Source organism: Stigmatopora nigra, chromosome 20, assembly GCF_051989575.1.
Source record: "Stigmatopora nigra isolate UIUO_SnigA chromosome 20, RoL_Snig_1.1, whole genome shotgun sequence".
Classification (NCBI taxonomy): domain Eukaryota; kingdom Metazoa; phylum Chordata; class Actinopteri; order Syngnathiformes; family Syngnathidae; genus Stigmatopora; species Stigmatopora nigra.
The window spans coordinates 2940022-2962669 of record NC_135527.1 but is presented as its reverse complement, the minus strand read 5'-3'; the positions used below and the strand labels follow the sequence as shown (position 1 = coordinate 2962669).

Here is a 22648-nt window from a genome sequence, read left to right as displayed (position 1 = left end):
TGGACAGCATTCTGTAATCCTATTATATGTGTGTATTTAACCATTTTTGTATGAAAGCTTCTTCCTTTTTTTCTGAGGAGAACTTGCGATCGTAACAAGTCACCGAGTCCTCGTTCCAAGGACTGTTTACTGGACTTCTACCCAAAGAATTCAGATCCGGAAAGACGCTTAAGAACATGCCAATGCAGCCGATGGCTATCAAAGCAACCTTTGTGATTACTCGCATATTGTAGGGAATCCGACTTTTTGACAAAGTCATAAACAATTTATATTTTTACACTGAAATATTCTTTAGATCCAGAATTTAAAAGTAAAAATCCTGAAAATCTCTCACCTCATTTCTGAACCACTTTATCCTCATAAGGATCTCGGAACCCCTGCCTTCTTGAGCCAATCCCAGTGGCCTCCGAGCCACAACCAGTCCAATCAACCTACCATGCATGTTTTTGGAATGTGGGATGTAATTGGAGTAACCCAGGACCCCAGAGATGTGAAGCCAAGGCCCATGATTTGTTGGCAGTGGATGGATTTGAACCCACATCTCCTGAGAGACTAGAGCCCACACCTCCCGAGAGACTAGAGCCCACACCTCGTGAAAGACTAGAGCCCACATCCAGCACCTTGGACCACTCGGCCACACTACCTCCAATAGCATGGGAGGGGGGATTGGGCATCAGTAAATTGTAAATGAACCTTAAACATCCTTATATATAAATATTGAAATATTTTATTTTTGCATTATTTGTGTTTTAACATTTTGTAAAATGATGCAATTACTAATTCTAATTGAATATTTTGTTTTCAAATTATGTAAAAAAATAATTTCTAATTTTTATTTAATATCTTTCATTATTATTATTTTTTTCATTAAAAAAAACTCCAAGCTCTGAAGCCGCGATGGTGGAAACGCGAAGTAGCGAGGTCCCAATGTAATTTCATGAGTCTATCATCCAAACTTCATACTTCTACTTGATCTGGATCAGCATGCTCTGGTATATCCCATATGGTCTAGTGGTCAGGATTCCTGGTTTTCACCCAGGTGGACCGGGTTCGACTACCGGTTTGGGAAGCTACATATTAGATGGATGAATTGGGAACTATTGAACATCTATATTATAGAGGTTCAATAGTTCTTTCTATAAGCGTTATAAACCCATGCTGTACAATGTTCGCAGTTGTTTAAATATCTAGATATCATCTAACCATTCTAGTTAGTCTGATAAGATTTATGTCAGAAACTGTATAGTAAAAAAAAGTTCAACATTAACATTTTGATATTGAAAACGGGCCTATATTTATTGCTCGACAAATGTGCAATTGTCTCTGTTATATGATTTAAGATTTCTGCTGCTAAATCTCTGACGCCAAATTTTTTTTGGGTTATGCTTCTAAATAGTGTGTTACTAAAATGCTTTTTTTAGATTTGGAAAAAAAGAAACATTTCCAATGTGGAATTGCCTATCACAGTCAAATTTAATATTGTTGCGTATATTTTCATAGGTTAAAAAATGTATTAACTTAATACTGATGTTACTGTTTTTAAACAATAAAAATCTTCTTGAGGATTAGCATTAGTGGGAATTGGGGCGTGCGTGCCTGCAAGTCAGCCGGTTGTCTCACTGCACCCCCAGACATCTGGGATAGATTGCTGTAGGTATGTTGAAACCTTCTATCACCCCCATTTATGGTGGCATGGCCCAGCATTCCAAGGCCCTGGATTTAGGCTCCAGTCTCTCGGGACACTCTGTTGGGATTTATCCATCAACGCTGCTTTTTTTACAAACCCCCTGGGACTTCTTACATGAAAATCTTGATGAGAAAGTCCTCGCTGAGGGTGCCCTGATACACAGTCGCTTGTGCAGGCAGATTTCCTTGTGGAGCGGCTGGGAATAACTGTCCACGGAGTGTTTGTTAGTGGCTGTCAAGTGGAGGGACAAACAATCCACTCACGTGCTGTCCTTTTCTGGAATCCTCTAGATGGCGATGTGCACTTGGTTACTAACGTCCCTGCCGGCATACACCACCCCGTACGTACCTTTTCCGAGGACCACTTGGTTGCCGTTTTCGTTGGTCTCATACAAGTATTGGGAAGGGAAATGTGATAAATCATTATGGATGGCCATTTAAGATTTAATTACCTCTTTATGGTTTTAGATAATTCCATTTGTAAAAAATTACATTCAATTTTGAAAAAAAAATTGTTGTCATCAGCTTATGCACTTTGGAGTTGTCATGGCCCATATGGAGGTTAAACCCACAACCTTGGCATGATTAGCACCTCACTCTGACCAACTGAGCTAATCAGCCATGTGCAAAATGGCCATGATTTTTGTGTAATGACCGTAATTGCAAATGTCAGCTCGCTAAACTCTTACTTTGCGGCAAAATGAATCATTTTAGGCAATCTTAACTTACTCTAGGGCAAGGGTGTCAAACGGTACAAAATGATGCAGAAGGCCAGATTTGTTCCCCAGGCTGCCTCTTTGACACCTGTGTTCTAGAGAGGCCGTGCCTGTTGAGCGGTCGAACCCACGACTTTGGCATTTACAGCACCATGCTCTGCCTAAATGAGATAAAGAGCAATGTGTTGGCATTGGCTCGGGTGCGACTGTCGGGCCAATCAGCATGGAGATGCGGGGATGGACGGGCGAGCGGAGAGCTTGAACGGATGAGGTCGAGTGGGGAGCGGCGAGTGGGAATTGAATGTCCTTCTAATAGGGGAACGAAACGTTTAAGTCTCCCGGGTTGCACTGGCATCTGAGCAAACCCACCACCAAGTTGTGATTGGTTGAGACCTCCATCCCTCTCTTTACCCGAGTATTCAAGACATGCGGGTGTCCTGGTGCCAAATGCACATATGGACACCCTTATGCTTGAACATGGTGTTCATTATTGTCAATCCAATACGAGCGCAGAAATCCAACAATAGAACACCACTCGGGTTTCGATCAAGGGGGGGGACGTTCTTCCGAATCACCCCCTCCAGTTCTCACATCAACATTGAAGTCCCCCAGCAGAACAAGGGAGTCCCCCTAAGGAGCACTCTCCAGCACACCCTCCAAGGACTCCAAAAGGGGTATTCTGAACTGCTGTTTTGTGCATGCACACAAACAACAATCAGGTAGCTAAGATGCTAAGATGGAGGGACGCAACCCTTTCGTCCCGCAGGCAACTCCAGAGCCAAACTATGTCGAGCCGGGATTTCTCAACCTTACGCTTAGGCTCTTTTCCTAACCGCGTCCGGGTGAGGGAAGATTTCATCCAATAATGTTGCCCATCATAAGAGGTCCTTTGAGCCATTCTTCGTCTATTCCCTCACATCAGACCAGTTGGCCATGGGTAAGCCTACCAGGGCTACAAGGCCCCGGACAACATTGCTCCAAGCATCACTGGGGCTGATTAACCCCACCACCGGGACACACAAACCCCACCACCAAGATAAGGTAACGACTCGTCGGTGGGGTATTATAAACTTAAATACAACATGGTATATTGTTTTGTAAATCCTGGCGCCGAATGTCTCGTACCGAGTTTTTCATTGGAATGGAAATTTTTAAATGCATAATGGATGACTCTCTGAATAGCAGGACTAACTCATGACAGTCCCCGGCCGAGACCGAGGTTCTTGCGCTGGTGGTCCACAGGAGCTCCGTCAGCAGGTGAGAATACCCATGATTCATAAGTATATGTGCTTTGATTTGATAGCTGAAGATGGAAGAAGCAGTGTGGCGCAGCGGGAGCGTGCTGGGCCCATAACCCAGAGGTCAATGGATCGAAACCATTCTCTGCTATTAACATCAGTTCTTGTTATGTAGAAGCAAACTACCCCACTTCCAAGTGTTACCATTGGTGTGAAATAATGTTCTTGAAAATTATTGATTCTGCAAAAGTTACCTTTTCTCACTTCATATTCTTCTGATCAAAATTCCGATAGAAATTGATCGGGAATCAAAACTGATCGCATCATTTTCACAAGATCGGAATCTGACAAAAAACTAATCATTTTTCTGTAACACGTCCCGCAAATGCTTTGACATTTTGATGAAGGCAGAAGTAATACAGTAAAACATGGTCAGGCCTAAAAATCATTGTGAAAAAGGAACAGAAAATAGTCAAATAGGAAAATTCCTTTTTATTTCATTCCATTTTTCTTTTTGTCATCTATTTAAATACTAACAACAAGTGTTTCATTGCCTTCTAGTTTCAAACACATATTTGAGAGCATGTTCTCACCAAAAAGAAAATGCAGTCTCAGTTAAAAAAAACAAATGAAAAAGACAGGTAAAAAAGTGAAAACAATCGAAAATTACATCTAAATACGAGAAAAGAAATTCTTATTGTTGGGTTTATTCTGTAATACTATTATATATGTGTGTATTTAATCATTGTTGTATTAAATCATTCTTCAAATTTTCCAAAGAGAACTCGTGGTCGTAACCAGTCACCAAGTCCTCATTCCAAGGACTAGTTTCCTGACCTTTACCTTAGAATGCAGACCTAGAGCACTTAAGAAGATGCTGATGCAGCAGGATCGCTATCCGCTCAACCTTTGTGATTACTCGCATATTGTCGTAAATTTTCAACATTCTCTATCTGAGCCAATTTTGGTCATGGAGGTGACAAGAATCAAACTTGACTGCAAAACCACTCATGGCTTACAAGGAAGCCAATTTCAAACTGACTGCCTACTGAATTAGGCTTGGTTTGTAAAGTCCAATGTGTTGCCAAAAGCCGGAGTTAAACCAGGTATTGTTACATCCTCAGTCCTTCACTTACCCGTCTGAAGTTACTTTGGCTGATTAGTATGATTAACAACCAACTTGGACTGCAAATTTACTCATGGCTTACTCGTACAATATTGGAACTGGAGCATTTACTGATATTGGTCTGGTTTAGAGAGTCCAATGGACTGTCGAAGACCACAGTCGATTAGGGGAATGCTCTCCATCATTTCTTCTTATCTGAGCAAATTCAGACCATGTTGTTGACAAGAGTCAAACTTGACTGCAAAACTACTCATGACTCACAAGGAAACAGTGGATTTAGGAGACATTCTCCTACTCCAGCGAGCTGCCGAAACCCGGGCTTGAACCAGGGACCTTTAGATCTTCAGTCTAACGCTCTCCCAACTGAGCTATTTCGGCTGATTGATGAAGAATGCAACCAACTTGGATCGCAAAATGACTCATGGTGCGACATGCTAAAGTGATTAAGTTAATAATGATTGCATGTTGGGGATTACAGTAAAAGTTGGATTGAGGACAACAACTAATCACTGTGATTATTTCTCCCTGTGTTTCAAGCAATATGAAAATGCAGGGTGCAATATTCGTAGGCACCGCTGGGATTGCAGTTCAGATGACCAGTGTCGATGACCTGCTCACTAAATACTGAGCCAGCTAAATCCAAACATTACAAACCAGGAAGAAGACAGCGAGGAGAGGTGCTGTTAAGAAATGGAAGTTGGCAGTTGAGTACTCGTCTTCTGAGGCCAAGCTGAGATCATCAGAGAGACAGTAAAGACGTGTCAGAAATTTCCGTGTTCAGCGGAGGTGTAAAGTGGTCAGTTTGACCAGATTGTCAGGCTACGCTCGCGTAGCTATTTCCTGGTCAACCTGTACAATGAACTCACTTTTTCGTTAATTGTTTAAAGAGCGTTTGGGAGGCATCACTAAGGGCTTTACAAAACTTTTACGCTTAACTTGGTGAGAAGCGTACTGTATAGCACAAAATAAGCGTGGACTGAGAATGGGCATCAGGAGAAGCTTGGGCTACTGTAGTGAATGGGCCAATGGGGAGTCGAGTAGTTCAGTGAGTATTCAGCTGGCCAATCAGCTTGCATTTATGCCCGTGATGCTTTGCGCATACGTGCATTCCTTCTGTTTTCAAAATTTGTAAAATGATGGAATTACTAATTCTAATTGAATATTTAGTCTCAAACTTTGTAAAATAATGTAATTTCTAATTTTGATTTAATATTTTTCATTATTTATTTATTTTTTCATTAAAAAAACGGGAAGCTCTGAAGCCGCGATGGATGAACCGCGAAGTACCGAGGTCCCAATGTAATTTGATTAGTCTATCATCCAAACTACATGCTTCTAGTTGATCTGGATCAGCTTTGCATGACGTATCCCATATGGTCTAGCGGTCAGGATTCCTGGTTTTCACCCAGGTGGCCCGGGTTCAACTCTCGGCATGGGAAAGTTCAAACTACATGGATGGTTTGAGAACTTTTGAACTTCTATAATTTCCAGAAACAAATCCCTTTGAATTAAATGTCTGGATTCAGAAATATTGGACCTCTGTACTTTCCGGAAAAAAATGCCAATTGGTCACCATAAGCCTTTCACGGTTCTTACAAAGTAGATGTTTGTTGCTAATGATGTGGTTATTTATTGAGTCTATCATCCATGCTTCTTGCTCCTAAATGATCTGGATCTGCTTCCCATGAGATATCCCATATGGTCTAGTGGTCAGGATTCCTGGTATTCACCCAGGGGGCCTGCAATTTTTTATGGTCTCAAGTTTTTTTTACTTTTTCAAATGAATGACAACAAAACACAACACAATTTGACAAAAAGCGATACATATGACTCTCTTGTTCTTAGAGATGTAGCGTCATTGACTGAACAACTCCCTCCTCTGGCTAGGGGAGGAAGTCCATGGCTCAAGAAATTCTTGGCCTTAATGGGTGGACAGAATTATGCGCTTGGTGACTTGAGACAGGCTATGTCAGCTTCCTGCACTCAACATCAGCTATGAATGATAGAAGAAGAGGCAGGAACTACTAGAAATCCTCATGAAATTCCATTGACCCAGGTATCGGACGCCTTACTTAAGGCAATTAAAATGCCTTCCCAAGACCTCATGATTGTTTCCATACACACCGATTAAGCTGGAGGTCCGGTGCACTATGGACAATGTGTTAAAAACTGGATAGAAAGCACCGGCCGCCATCCATCTGGCATATTTGAGAGTGAAACCTAGTTCAGAACAGCTGTTTTCTGGGGTCTTGCGGAACCTGTGAACAAGGAATTGAAGAAGGACCCAGATTTGACGACTGGTGACGAACCTAGATTTAAACGTCACCTGACTCACCAATGGAAGATGTATGATGAAGAAAAGGTCAAAGAAAAAAAACAAATCAAAAACAAATAGAAAGTTTTAATTTGAGAAAATGCACACTGGTAGTACGCTTGTGACACCTTTATGATATGTGGTAAGATTAACAGTTTTTATAATATCGAAAATCCACAAGAACCCAAACAGGTGAAAAACCTGTATCATGCTCAGTCTTTAGTCAAAAATTCAGTTGCCAAAACACCTTAAAATCACACGAAAGGACCCAGGCAGGTTAAACATATTTTCTTTATCAGTTTATAGTTAAACGTTCACTTGGCAGGTCAATGTAAAGCATCACAGAACTAATCCACACACAGGAAAAATATTTTTTTTCCTGCCCAGTCTGTGATCAAAAATCCAATCACAAGAACACCTTTAAAAAACACAAGATCTCATACTGGTAAAACGAAAAAATTCTTCCTGCTCGATTTGTAAAGTAACATGAGCTATTAGCTAAAGTGCCAGTATAAATTTGACATGGTATCTTGATTTTGTTACTTGCGCCGCCGAACGTCTTGTATTTGTGTTTTTCATTCAAATGGAAGTGAAAAATGGATGACTAAATTGCAGAACTCGCCGTGGGTGTGACAGTCCAGAGTCGAGACTGAGGTGCTTGTGCTGGTGGTCCTCAGGAGCTCCGGCAGCAGTTGGGAATCGTCACGTGCCTCTGCATGTCTGCTTGGATTAGTCTGATTGATCAGATTTGTGAGTCAGCTTGTCACATGACATGAGAGAAGAAGCAGAGTGGCGCAGCGGAAGCGTGCTGGGCCCATAACCCAGAGGTCAATGGATAGAAACCATTCTCTGCTACAGGCATGAGTCCATATTTCATGGAAGCAACCTACCCGACTGCCAAGTGTTACCATTATTATGAAAAAAAGATTCTTGAAAATCATCAATTCTGTAAAAGTTACATTTTCTCACTTCATATTCTTCTGATCAAAAATCCAATCAAAATTGATCGGGAATCGGGCTTGTTGGCATCATTTTCACAAAATCGGAATTTGATAAAAAAAAAAACGAATCATTTTTCTGAAACACGTCCCGCAAATGCCTTGACATTCTGATGAAGGCAGAAGTAATACGGCGAAACATGGGCAGGCCTAAATTTCATTACATTTAGTCCATTTTTCTTTGTGTCATCTATTTCAAATATTAACAACAACAAGTGTTTAATTGCATCCTAGTTTCATAAACATACTTGAGAGCAGGTTCTCAACAAAAAGAAAATGCAGTATCAGTTAAAAAAAAAAACTGAACAAGACAGGTAAAAAAAGTGAAAAAAAATCGAAAAGTACATCTAAATATGAGAAAAGAAGTTCTCATCCTTAGTGTTGGACAGTATTCGGTAATCCTATTATATGAGTATTTAACCATTTTTGTATGAAATCTTCAATTTGTCTGAGGAGAACTCACGATCGTAACAAGTCACCGAGTCCTCATTCCAAGGACTGTTTACTGGACCTTTACCCCAGAATGCAGACCTAGAAGGACGCTTAAGAAGATGCCGATGCAGCGGGATCGCTATCCAAACAACCTTCGTGATTACTCGCATATTGTCGTAAATTTTCAACACTCTATCTGAGCCAATTTGGGTCATGGAGGTGTCAAGAATCAAACTTGACTGCAAATCCACTCATGGCCTACAAGGAAGCCAATTTCAAACTGACTGCCTCCTGAATTAGAATTGATTTGTAAAGTCCAATGTGTTGCCAAAAGCTCGAGTTGAACCAGGTACCGTTACATCCTCAGTCTAACACTCTCCCATCTGAGCTACTTTGGCTGACTATTATGATTAATAACCAACTTGGACTGCAAATTTATTCATGGCTTACTAGTACAATATTGACTGGAGCATTGACTGATATTGGTCTAGTTTAGAGAGTCCAATGGACTGACAAAGACCAAGGTCGATCAGGGGAATACTCTCCATCATTTCTTATCTAAGCGAATTCAGACCATGTTGGTGACAAGAGTAAAACTTGACTGCAAAACTACTCATGACTTTCACGGAAACAGTTGATTCAGGACACATTAACCTAGTCCAACGTGCTGCCGAAACCCGGGCTTGAACCAGGGACCTTTAGATCTTCAGTCTAACACTCTCCCAACTGAGCTATTTCGGCTGATTGATGAGGAATGCAAACCAACTTGGATTGCCAAATGACTCATGGTGTGACAAGCTAAAGTGATTAAGTTATTAATGATTGCATGTTGGGGATTACAGTAAAAGTTGGATTGAGGACAACAACTAATTACTGTGATTATTTCTCCCTGTGTTTCAAGCAGTATGAAAATGCAGGGTGCAATATTCGTAGGCACCGCTGGGATTGCAGTTCAGATGACCAGTGTCGATGACCTGCTCACTAAATTCTGAGCCTCTTAAATCCAAACATTACAAACCAGGAAGAAGGCAGCGAGAAGAGGTGCTGTTAAGAAATGGAAGTTGGCAGTTGAGTACTCGTCTTCTGAGGCCAAGCTGAGATCATCAGAGAGACAGTAAAGACGTGTCAGAAATTTCCGTGTTCAGCGGAGGTGTTAAGGTGGTCAGTTTGACCAGATTGTCAGGCTACGCTCGCGTAGCTATTTCCTGGTCTCAACCTGTCCAATAAACTCACTTTTTCGTTAATTGTTTAAAGAGCGTTTGGGAGGCATCACTAAGGGCTTTACAAAACTTTTACACTTAACTTGGCGAGAAGCGTACTGTATAGCACAAGATAAGCGTGGACTGAGAATGGGCATCGGGAGAAGCTTGGGCTACTGTAATGAATGGGCCAATGGGGAATCGATTAGTTCAGTGAGTATTCAGCTGGCCAATCAGCTTGCATTTATGCCCGTGGTGCTTTGCGCATACGTGCATTCCTTCTGTTTTAAAAATTTGTAAAATGATGGAATTACTAATTCTAATTGAATATTTATTCTCAAATTTTGTAAAATAATGTAATATCTAATTTTGATTTAATATTTTTCATTATTTATTTATTTTTTCATTAAAAAAACGGGAAGCTCTGAAGCCGCGATGGATGAACCGCGAAGTACCGAGGTCCCAATGTAATTTGATTAGTCTATCATCCAAACTACATGCTTCTACTCGATCTGGATCAGCTTTGCATTACGTATCCCATATGGTCTAGCGCAGGGGTGGCCAACCCGCGGCTCGCGAGCCGCATGCGGCTCTTTGCCCGGTTTCATGCGGCTCTTACGTCCATATCAAAGTTTGTATTTGTGTTTTATTTTGTTTTGCGTGTGCGCTTCGCTTGAGTTCAATACGGTATTTTCGTCCAATGCGCATGTGCTTGGGATGAAAATACCTCAAAGTTTCCCAGTAGGAGCAAGGTCATTTGAGTAAACGTTTTTAACAGAGTGGGAGAGCTCCCGTGAACCAGAAGCGACAATGAACGGCGTCGCGCACACAAAAAGTATCCCAAAGATCGAGCGTCGGCTGAAAAAGCCACACCCCCTGCGAGGCAGACCAAGGCGAGAGTGCTCAGCCGGGAGCAGCCAATAGGAGAGCGAGGTGTACACCCACGTGGTGGGCGCGCTAGTTCGCCCACCACGTGGGTGTACACCTCGCTCTCCTATTGGCTGCTCCCGGCTGAGCACTCTCGCCTTGGTCTGCCTCGCATGAACATTGTGTGTGCACTGTCTCACACAGACAAACTCTCAGTTCAACCAAGTCCACAAACAAAAATATAATAATTTACAATAGCGTTTTTCTTTTTCTATGCATGTTACTTAGTGGGACTTCTGTCATAAAATCAGCGCCTATTTTTGCGCAACATTCGCTCCTTGTGAGCTGTCATTTATTATGAATGGCTTTTAACTAGCGAAAAGCCATTCATAATAAATGACAGCTCACAAGGAGCGAATGTTGCGCAAAAATAGGCGCTGATTTTATGACAGAAGTCCCACTAAGTAACATGCATAGAAAAAGAAAAACGCTATTGTAAATTATTATATTTTTGTTTGTGGACTTGGTTGAACTGAGAGTTTGTCTGTGTGAGACAGTGCACACACAATGTTCATTGTTGATAATGACTGGCCTGTGCTGTTAGTACTGTAGGAGTCAATTTATGTCATTACTATGCTGGTGTGTGACATTTACAATAAATCTGTGTGATGTGGCTCTTTGCGGTAACACAGTAAAAAATGTGGCTCTTTGCGGTAACACGGTAAAAAATGTGGCTCTTGGTCTCTGACTGGTTGGCCACCCCTGGTCTAGCGGTCAGGATTCCTGGTTTTCACCCAGGTGGCCCGGGTTCAACTCCTGGGATGGGAAAGTTCAAACTTTTGAACTTCTATAATTTCCAGAAACAAATCCCTTTGAATTAAATGTCTGGATTCAGGAATATTGGACCTCTGCACATTCCGGAAAAAAATGCCAATTAGTCGCCATAAGCCTTTCACTGTTCTTACAAAGTAGATGTTTGTTGCTAATGATGTGGTTATTTATTGAGTCTATCATCCATGCTTCTTGCTCCTAAATGATCTGGATCTGCTTCTCATGAGATATCCCATATGGTCTAGTGGTCAGGATTCCTGGTATTCACCCAGGGGGCCTGCAATTTTTTATGGTCTCAAGTTTTTTTTACTTTTTCAAATGAATGACAACAAAACACAACACAATTTGACAAAAAGCGATACATATGACTCTCTTGTTCTTAGAGATGTAGCGTCATTGACTGAACAACTCCCTCCTCTGGCTAGGGGAGGAAGTCCATGGCTCAAGAAATTCTTGGCCTTAATGGGTGGACAGAATTATGCGCTTGGTGACTTGAGACAGGCTATGTCAGCTTCCTGCACTCAACATCAGCTATGAATGATAGAAGAAGAGGCAGGAACTACTAGAAATCCTCATGAAATTCCATTGACCCAGGTATCGGACGCCTTACTTAAGGCAATTAAAATGCCTTCCCAAGACCTCATGATTGTTTCCATACACACCGATTAAGCTGGAGGTCCGGTGCACTATGGACAATGTGTTAAAAACTGGATAGAAAGCACCGGCCGCCATCCATCTGGCATATTTGAGAGTGAAACCTAGTTCAGAACAGCTGTTTTCGGGGGTCTTGCGGAACCTGTGAAAAAGGAATTGAAGAAGGACCCAGATTTGACGACTGGTGACGAACCTAGATTTAAACGTCACCTGACTCACCATTGGAAGATGTATGATGAAGAAAAGGTCAAAGAAAAAAAACAAATCAAAAACAAATAGAAAGTTTTAATTTGAGAAAATGCACACTGGTAGTACGCTTGTGACACCTTTATGATATGTGGTAAGATTAACAGTTTTTATAATATCGAAAATCCACAAGAACCCAAACAGGTGAAAAACCTGTATCATGCTCAGTCTTTAGTCAAAAATTCAGTTGCCAAAACACCTTAAAATCACACGAAAGGACCCAGGCAGGTTAAACATATTTTCTTTATCAGTTTATAGTTAAACGTTCACTTGGCAGGTCAATGTAAAGCATCACAGAACTAATCCACACACAGGAAAAATATTTTTTTTCCTGCCCAGTCTGTGATCAAAAATCCAATCACAAGAACACCTTTAAAAAACACAAGATCTCATACTGGTAAAACGAAAAAATTCTTCCTGCTCGATTTGTAAAGTAACATGAGCTATTAGCTAAAGTGCCAGTATAAATTTGACATGGTATCTTGATTTTGTTACTTGCGCCGCCGAACGTCTTGTATTTGTGTTTTTCATTCAAATGGAAGTGAAAAATGGATGACTAAATTGCAGAACTCGCCGTGGGTGTGACAGTCCAGAGTCGAGACTGAGGTGCTTGTGCTGGTGGTCCTCAGGAGCTCCGGCAGCAGTTGGGAATCGTCACGTGCCTCTGTATGTCTGCTTGGATTAGTCTGATTGATCAGATTTGTGAGTCAGCTTGTCACATGACATGAGAGAAGAAGCAGAGTGGCGCAGCGGAAGCGTGCTGGGCCCATAACCCAGAGGTCAATGGATCGAAACCATTCTCTGCTACAGGCATGAGTCCATATTTCATGGAAGCAACCTACCCGACTGCCAAGTGTTACCATTATTATGAAAAAAAGATTCTTGAAAATCATCAATTCTGTAAAAGTTACATTTTCTCACTTCATATTCTTCTGATCAAAAATCCAATCGAAATTGATCGGGAATCGGGCTTGTTGGCATCATTTTCACAAAATCGGAATTTGATAAAAAAAAAAAACGAATCATTTTTCTGAAACACGTCCCGCAAATGCCTTGACATTCTGATGAAGGCAGAAGTAATACGGCGAAACATGGGCAGGCCTAAATTTCATTACATTTAGTCCATTTTTCTTTGTGTCATCTATTTCAAATATTAACAACAACAAGTGTTTAATTGCATCCTAGTTTCATAAACATACTTGAGAGCAGGTTCTCAACAAAAAGAAAATGCAGTATCAGTTAAAAAAAAAACTGAACAAGACAGGTAAAAAAAGTGAAAAAAAATCGAAAAGTACATCTAAATATGAGAAAAGAAGTTCTCATCCTTAGTGTTGGACAGTATTCGGTAATCCTTTTATATGAGTATTTAACCATTTTTGTATGAAATCTTCAATTTGTCTGAGGAGAACTCACGATCGTAACAAGTCACCGAGTCCTCATTCCAAGGACTGTTTACTGGACCTTTACCCCAGAATGCAGACCTAGAAGGACGCTTAAGAAGATGCCGATGCAGCGGGATCGCTATCCAAACAACCTTCGTGATTACTCGCATATTGTCGTAAATTTTCAACACTCTCTATCTGAGCCAATTTGGGTCATGGAGGTGTCAAGAATCAAACTTGACTGCAAATCCACTCATGGCCTACAAGGAAGCCAATTTCAAACTGACTGCCTCCTGAATTAGAATTGATTTGTAAAGTCCAATGTGTTGCCAAAAGCTCGAGTTGAACCAGGTACCGTTACATCCTCAGTCTATCACTCACCCATCTGAGCTAATTTGGCTGATTTGTATGATTTGTACTCATGGTTTACTAGTACAATATTGAAACTGGAGCATTTACTGATATTAGTCTAGTTTAGAGAGTCCAATGGACTGTCGAAGATCACGGTCGATTAGGGGAATGCTCTCCATCATTTCTTCTTATCTGAGCAAATTCAGACCATGTTGTTGACAAAAGTCAAACATGACTGCAAAACAACTCATGGCTTACAAGGAAACAGTCGGTGTAGGACACATTTGCCGAGTCCAATGAGCTGCCGAAACCCGGGCTTGAACCAGGGACATTTAGATCTTCAGTCTAACGCTCTCCCAACTGAGCTATTTCGGCTGATTGATAAGGTAAGCTACCAACTTGGATTGCAAAATGATTCATGGTGTGACATGCTAAAGTGATTAAGTTATTAATGATTGCATGTTGGGGATTACAGTAAACGTTGGATTGAGGACAACAACTAATCACTGTGATTATTTCTCCCTGTGTTTCAAGCAATATGAAAATGCAGGGTGCAATATTCGTAGGCACCATTGGGATTGCAGTTCAGATGACCAGTGTCGATGACCCGCTCTCTAAATTCTGAGCCAGCAAAATCCAAACACTACAAACCAGGAAGAAAGCAGTGAGGAGAGGTGTTGCTGTTAAGAACTGGAAGTTGGCAGTTGAGTACTCGTCATCTGAGGCCAAGCTGAGATCATCAGAGAGACAGTAAAGACGTGTCAGAAATTCCAGGGTTCAGCGGAGGTGTAAAGTGATCAGTTTGACCAGATTGTCAGGCTACGCTCGCGTAGCTATTTCCTGGTCTCAACCTGTCCAATAAACTCACTTTTTCATTAATTGTTTAAAGAGCGTTTGGGAGGCATCACTAAGGGCTTTACAAAAACTTTTACACTTAACTTGGCGAGAAGCGTACTGTATAGCACAAGATAAACGTGGACTGAGAATGGGCATCGGGAGAAGCTTGGGCTACTGTAGTGAATGGGCCAATGGGGAGTCGAGTAGTTCAGTGAGTATTCAGCTGGCCAATCAGCTTGCATTTATGCCCGTGATGCTTTGCGCATACGTGCATTCCTTCTGTTTTAAAAATTTGTATTTATTTTTTCATTAAAAAAAACGGAAAGCTTTGAAGCCGCGATGGGTGAACCGCGAAGTACCTAGGTCCCAATGTAATTTGATTAGTGTATCATCCAAACTGCATGCTTCTACTTGATCTGGATCAGTTTTGCATGATGTATCCCATATGGTCTAGCGGTCAGGAATCCTGGTCTTCACCCAGGTGGCTGGGGTCCAACTCCTGGTATGGGAAAGTTCAAACTACGTGGATGGTTTGAGAACTTTCAAACAAATCCCTTTGAATTAAATGTCTGGATTCAGAAATATTGGACCTCTGTACTTTCCGGAAAAAAATGCCTATTGGTCGCCATAAGCCTTTCACGGTTCTTACAAAGTAGATGTTTGTTGCTAATGATGTGGTTATTTATCGAGTCTATCGTCCAAGCTTCATACTTCTAAATGATCTGGATCTGCACTGCATATACTATCCCATATGGTGTAGTGGTCAGGATTCCTGGTTTTCACCCTGATGGCCTAGGTTCGACTCCCGGTATGGGAAACTTCTGACTAGACACCTGTATTTAGATGTGTTGTGACAAGCAATTTTTTATGGTCTCAAGTTTTTTTTTCTTTTTCCAAAGAATGACAACAAAACACAACACAATTTGACAAAAAAGGCGATACATATGACCCTCTTGTTCTTAGAGATGTGGCGTCATTGATTGAACAACTCCCTCCTCTGGCTAGGGGAGGAAGTCCATGGCTCAAGAAATTCTTGGCCTTAATGAGTGGACAGAATTGTGCGCTTGGTGACCTGAGACAGGCCATGTCAGCTTCCTGCACTCAACATCAGCTACGAATGATAGAAGAAGAGGCAAGAACTACTAGACATCCTCATGAAATTCCATTGACCCAGGTAATTAAAAATGCCTCCCCAAGACCTCATGATTCGGCCCCAACCGTGTTTCCACACACCTATGGAGCTGGAGGTCTGGTGCAGAATGAACAACGTGTTAAAAACTGGATAGAAAGCACCGGCCGCCATCCATCTGGTATATTTGAGAGTGAAACCTTGTTTCGAACAGCTGTTGTTGAGGGTCTTCCGGAACCTGTGAAAAAGGAATTAAAGAAGGACCCAGACGTGTTGACAGGTGACAAACCTAGATTTAAATGTCACCTGACTCACCATTGTAAGATGTATGATGAAGAAAAGGTCAAAGAAAAAAACGAATCACAAAATTTGACCTCTGCCCTTTTAAAACTCCAACTATCTAAATTACACCAAAGAAAAAAAGACGGGGCAATCTGCCCAGACGTTCCAGGGTTATGATGGTCAGTTCTATGGTGGATACGGTGGTTGTAGGCGAGGTTTCTCTGGTGGCCAGGGAAGAGGGTACTTGAGACAAGGCCAACAGGGCAACTGTTTTGTGTGTGGCGGTATTGGTCACTGGGCACGTGATTGCCCCAGCCAGCAGCAGCAACAGCAGCAACCATTCCCACAGCAACCACTGGCACAGCAGTATGGCCCACCACAGCAACAACGGCAGTATGGCCTACCACAGCAACAACGGCCTATGCGAGGTGGAGGACGAGGCACTAGACCATGGCAGCCCCAGCAAACAGCTCAGTCACCTGGACAATATTACCAGGACGAAGATGATGGGATCCTACATGCTCCGAATAGGGGTGCCCGAGAGGATCAAGAAGCAGTGGTACGGCAAACCCAATGCTTCACATGAAAGTCAACGGCGTACCAACATCAGGTTTGGTGGACACGGGGGTAACGCACTCATCTTTGAACATCCCGCTTGCCCCCAGTTGTCTCTCCTCGTCTGCCGTGACTTTGGTCGGCTTCTCGGGTTCTCCTCAAGCTCTGCCTATTACCCGACCTCTCCGAACTGAAATCCCCCACATGAAACAGACTCTACACCACTCCTACATTCATTCACCCCAAACGCCTGTGAACTTGATGGGAAGAGACTTGTTGATATCTATTGGAGCTACCATCCAATGTGGGCCGGATGGCCTCACAGTGACTTTACCAAATGGCTCAAAGATTCCGTGTTCACAATCAGCACGAAAACGTGGACAATGGTTGATGTGTCCTTTGCAACAAGAATCGGATGTAGCAAGTCTGTAGCAACAGTCTATTGGTCACGTCTTGAGCCTGAAACTCCGGTCACTGGGGGACTGTTGTCTGTTCATTACCTGTGGAAATCATTCATTGACTCAATCCGACCTCACCATTCGCCCATGGATGATTTTCATTGTACGTTATTTTATGACACAGATGATGACTTAATCTATCAAGACCGTTTTCAGAAGGTTCTTGGAACACCCTGGCAGTTGAAATCCACCAAAATCTTTGTGGGTCCAAAAGGTGTAGCGTCGTATGTTGATTTGGATAAATCACAAAAAGTGTGGTACAAAATGTGAGATACAGCTGACCCACACATTTCTTTGGCTCTGTTTCCTGGTCATGAAGCTCGCCAACTTGGTCCAATGGTCAAGAAACTTCTTAAAATACATCCGAGGACTGACTTATTCCAAAATGCATGACTCTTATCAGATTGACCCACAGACTCCAATAGTAAACTCCTCCATTTTGGAAGAACACATCTTGACTTGAGAACACGGCAGGGAATTGACTGATCACCACCAGACAGAGGATTTGTTGAAAACTATTCCTAACACATTGTGGTCATCAGGACCATTTGATGTGGGCCATTGTGTTAAAATCCCACCTGTAACGTTAGAAGTAGATGAGAGTGTCATCATCTTCAGGCCACAATATAGATGGACCTCAGATGCAGACAAAGGTATCGGAGACACTCTAAGTGGACGCAGGTGTGATAGAACTTTCGGATTCACAATGGGACACGGCACTGCAACCTGTACTTAAGGCAGACGGACAGAGTAATCGTATGGCACATAACTTCAGACCTGTAAATGACGCAACGCTGACTCCGATCTTACCAGGACCAGACCCCCATAGGATGTTGACTACGTTTATTCCAGTATACCAATGGTTCACTTGTATTGATTTAGCTAACACTTTTTTCTGTGTACCTTTACATCCTTCAGCGAGACAGTACTTTGCTTTCACCTATAGCGGTGTCCATATGCAGTGTCAGCGCCTGCCACAATTGTTTAAAAACTCACCTGGTATTTTTAATCAATGTCTGAAGAACCTGTTACAAGACCTGACTTTACCTAATGACACTGTTCTTTTACAGTATGTGGATGACCTTTGTATTGCGGCAACTACTTCTGAAATCTGTCTTGAGGTCACTAGGGTGGTCCTACTCAAACTTCATTATCTAGGTTTCAAAGTGTCCAAAAAGAAGCTTCAGTGTTGTCGAAAAGAAGTAACTTTTCTTGGTCGTATTGTGTCAGCGAGAGGACTGTCCATGTCACCTGAACATCGAAAAACCATGTTATCTCACTCCACACCCCAAACTGTAAAAGAATTGTTGGCATTTCTAGGCCTCTGTGGTTACAGTAGGACCTATATACCATGTTATGTGGACAAAACAAATACTCTTCGTGCTCTAGTCAAAGATGTTCAGAACCTCAGAGCAAGACTTAATTGGACAAACGGATGAAGCTTTTGTGTCTCTGGTCCAAGAACTGGCCTCGGCGGCGGCCCTGGCCAACCCTGATTTTGATGATGTCTAACTCGGAAACCACAGTAAACGCTGTTTTGTTTCAGAAGGTTTCAGCAACTAGACGGGTATTGATGTATTGTAGCGTTACACTGGATAGTGTTGAACTCCGTCAAACAGTTTGTACTCGTTACAGCACATACGGTGATGGGAAACCCCCTATACGTTCTGACTGATCATGGGGTATCGGCGTATGTGGCTTCGTCAGGATTTACCTTATCATCTCTTCAACAGTCTAGACTTTTACGTAACCGAACATCAATTACGTTCACACAGGCATTAACATGGCAGAAAACATCCATCTAGGCCCCCACGAATGTGGTATGCAAGTTAATCACCAAAGGTACATTCGTGCTGACCTTGCTACCAAACCGCTTACATCCGGTCGCATTATGTTTACAGACGGTTGTTGTTGGAGAGACCATTCGGGATGTCTCTAAGCGGGGGCTGCCGTAGTGGAAAGCAGGGGAAATGACTTTGTGCATTGTGCATCCTCTGTCTTGACTACTAATCAGTCTGCCCGAGCGGCTGAGGCGTGAGCACTCTGTTTGGCTTTGGAGACCGCAGCAGGTCATCCGGTTACTGTTTATAGTGATTCGGTGTATGCAGTTTCAGCTGCTATCATTGACCTTCATGAATGGGCACGCAATGATTACATTAAAGCAAAGGGTCAACCCATTGCACACAAAGACATCATGTTACGCTTGCGTGAAGCCATGTTCCTTCTGTCACAGGTGGCGATTATTAATATTCCTGGCCACTCAAAGTCCTCATGTTTTACAGCTACAGGTAATCATGCGGCTGACTAGTTAGCCAAGTCAGTAGCTGGATACGTAGTAGATAATGCTTCTAATCTGGTTCTATTGGACACTGCCCATCACTCTGAGACTGTGCATGAGAGTTTGTCTGTGGATGTGGTTCTGGAGGCTCAGCAGTCGGCCTCTCCAGAGGAACGGACTGTGTGGGCGCATGCGGGTGCTGTAAAACGAGGGGATGGTGTATGGGTGGGTCCCATGGGATGCCCTGTACTCCCCATGGGGCCATTATCGGTGTCTGTCTTGACGGAGGCCCACTCACCCGCTCCCGTGGGCCCCAAGGCAATGATGACTAAATTGACTCATCGGTGGCACCCATACTTGTCTTCTCTTGTGTGGCGGCACCTCAACGACTGTAAGACATGTATGTTTTTCAACGCCAAACCAACCCTTAAACCAAGACATGGTGAATTTCATCCAGCCCCTGGTCAGGGGCTGAGATCACCATCAACTTCACAGACATGATATAACAAGTAAATGGGAAAAGATACCTTCTGGTCATTGTAGACTTATTCTCTCATTGGCCGGAAGCATACCCGTGTGCTAGGGAGGACTCGGAAGTCTTTAAGTCTTTGGTGACTGATTATATCCCTACACATGGTTTTCCTGCACTCATTCGATCAGATCATGGTACTCATTTTAACAATAAGGCCCTACAGACGGTCTAGAGCATCTTAAGCCCTAAACATCGATTTGGTTGTGTTTATTGTCGGGTTTAAAACCATATACATTCAATAATTTCGGATCAGAGGAAACACACGGAGAGTCGGCTTGATGACATTCACTAGACTTCAGCTGAAGGAGGGGTCAGAGTAGCCAGCGCTGGGAGATGTGTTCATCCCCTAGCCTGACCAGTTCGAATCCCTAACTACCCAACAAAGGGTCATTTGACCTAGTTACAATCTTTAGGCGGGAAGAGGTGAACAAAGAAATGGGCGTGTCTTGGTATATGACGCACCCCTAACTCATAAGTGTCATGATGGAATTTTCCACTCGGCTATCCAAAATTCTATCCTAGTGACTATACTGAATAGAAAGTATAAAGAATACATTCTATACTCCACATTTATCACCAACAAAGCCAAGGTAAAGTTGAACGAATGAAAGAGAAATTGTCAAAAATAATGTACTGCAGCAAAATGTCTTGGCTCCAAGATCTCCCATTGGCTTTGCTCTCTATTCGTCAAACCATCAACAAAATTTGGGTCTCATAAAAATTTAATTATGATTAACGCAACGCTTGAGGCACCATCAGTGGCACAGTGGTGTGCAAACGCGACACTCCTATTAGTGTTTGGGACTCAGCTCTCTCACCAATAGTTTCACATTTTATCTTCCAGGTTAGTGAAGGGCCATAAGCACTAGGAACAAAATAAATAAGTACAGTGCATGAGTTATTCGCAGTGGTGGGATTTGAACCCACGCCTCCTGAGAGACTGGAGCCTAAATCCAGCGCCTTAGACCGCTCGGCCACACTACCTTCCATGTCATCCCATGGGGAATTGGGGATCAGTAAATTGTAAATGAACCTTAGACACCCTTATATTTAAATATTGAAATATGTTTTTTGTTACTTGCAATGAGACCAAACCCAATGTATCATTTAAGGCAAATGTCCTTAAAATTATCTAACTTTTTCTCAAAATGTAGCTTTTCGTTTAGTGTCACGGCTAGCTCGATTCGAATTGGACTTCGAGCTTCTCTCTTCACGCTGTGGTATTAAGAGACCAAATTTAACATTATCGCCCCTTCTGTATAAAATCTGAATTGAGAACCTGGCAATTTGAGGTACTGAGACAGTAGAGGGTGATACTGCTACAGTACGTTGGCTGCCAACAACCGTAAAACCTATTGAGGAAGAAGAAGAAGAAGAAGAAGAAGAAGAAGAAGAAGAAGAAGAAGAACCGGCCTTTGTGTGTCTAAAATACAGCAATAGCACTAGTTATTGACATTGCGGCAAAAAACAGGACACGCTTAATAGTCGTGAAAATACAGTACATGTCCTGATGCATATGAACTTTTTGTCTTTGCAGGTTTCAGAGAAAATGATGGGCAAACGTTTTTTGGCTTTAAAGAGCTCCCCCAAATCAAAGAAAAGGAGTCAGAGTTCCCTCAACAACAAATGAGAGAAGAGCAACTTCCAATCCAAAAGGAGGAAGATGATGTCACCTGGTCACCTGGTGAGGCCGTTAAGTGGGATGATTTGGGCGTGGCTAGCGTAGGTGTGGAGCCTGGAAAGGCCACAACTTGGCCTCAAATTATAGAGGAGGAGCCAGAGTTCCCTGAACAGTGCAAAAATGAGGACTGTGTCAAATGGTCAACTAGTGAGCCTTTCAAGAGTGATTATGATCTGGGTGTGAGCAACAGAGGGGCGGAGCTTCTGAGTGGCAGCTCAATAGAAGGATAGCGAGCAGAAAATGTAATTGCTCCTTTATCAGATGACAACAACTTTTGCTTTTTGAAAATGGTGATGTCGAAGATATCACGAAAAATCCCAGGGGCGACAAACTTTGCAAATGCTTTCAGTGTGGAAAAACTTTTGGGAAAAAGTCTCATTTGAAAAGACATATGAGGATCTACACTGGGGAGAAATCCTTATCATGTACAGTTTGTGGTAAAATATTTACACACAAGGGAAGATTTAAAATACACACAAGAACCCACACTGGTAAAAAAACATTTTCGTGTTCAGTTTGTGGAAAAAGATATAAAGAGAATGGTCGCTTAAAAATACACACAAGAACCCACACTGGCAAAAAAACAATTGCATGCTCAGTTTGTGGTAAAAAATTTACTGAGAAGGGAAATTTAAACAGACACACAAGAACCCACACTGGTGAAAAAACATTTTTGTATCCAAATTGCGGTATGTAATGCCTTTTCTCACGCAAGCAATATTTACAAGCACACACAAGAACCCACACTGGTGAAAAACCATTTTCTTGTTTAGTTTGCGGTCAAGTGTTCATACACAAAAAAAGCTTAAAATCTCTCGCAAGTAACCACACTGGTGAAAAACCGTTTTCTTGCTCA

General features: G+C 42.3%; 1 protein-coding gene and 7 non-coding genes across 8 annotated transcripts in view; 3 read left to right on the top strand and 5 right to left on the bottom strand.

Moving 5' to 3' along the window:
* The window catches only part of LOC144213351 (uncharacterized), a 231123-nt gene that overhangs the window by 175671 nt on the left and 32804 nt on the right, over positions 1 to 22648 (bottom strand). The gene's annotated exons all lie outside the window — the stretch shown is intronic.
* trnae-uuc (transfer RNA glutamic acid (anticodon UUC)) lies at positions 998 to 1069 on the top strand. The gene has a single exon. It is a non-coding gene; the product is annotated as a tRNA-Glu (tRNA).
* Positions 5072 to 5144, bottom strand: trnaf-gaa (transfer RNA phenylalanine (anticodon GAA)). Its single transcript has one exon. It is a non-coding gene; the product is annotated as a tRNA-Phe (tRNA).
* trnae-uuc (transfer RNA glutamic acid (anticodon UUC)) lies at positions 6134 to 6205 on the top strand. Its single transcript has one exon. It is a non-coding gene; the product is annotated as a tRNA-Glu (tRNA).
* Positions 9179 to 9251, bottom strand: trnaf-gaa (transfer RNA phenylalanine (anticodon GAA)). Its single transcript has one exon. It is a non-coding gene; the product is annotated as a tRNA-Phe (tRNA).
* On the top strand, positions 13043 to 13114 carry trnam-cau (transfer RNA methionine (anticodon CAU)). Its single transcript has one exon. It is a non-coding gene; the product is annotated as a tRNA-Met (tRNA).
* trnaf-gaa (transfer RNA phenylalanine (anticodon GAA)) lies at positions 14343 to 14415 on the bottom strand. Its single transcript has one exon. It is a non-coding gene; the product is annotated as a tRNA-Phe (tRNA).
* Positions 21014 to 21095, bottom strand: trnal-uag (transfer RNA leucine (anticodon UAG)). The gene has a single exon. It is a non-coding gene; the product is annotated as a tRNA-Leu (tRNA).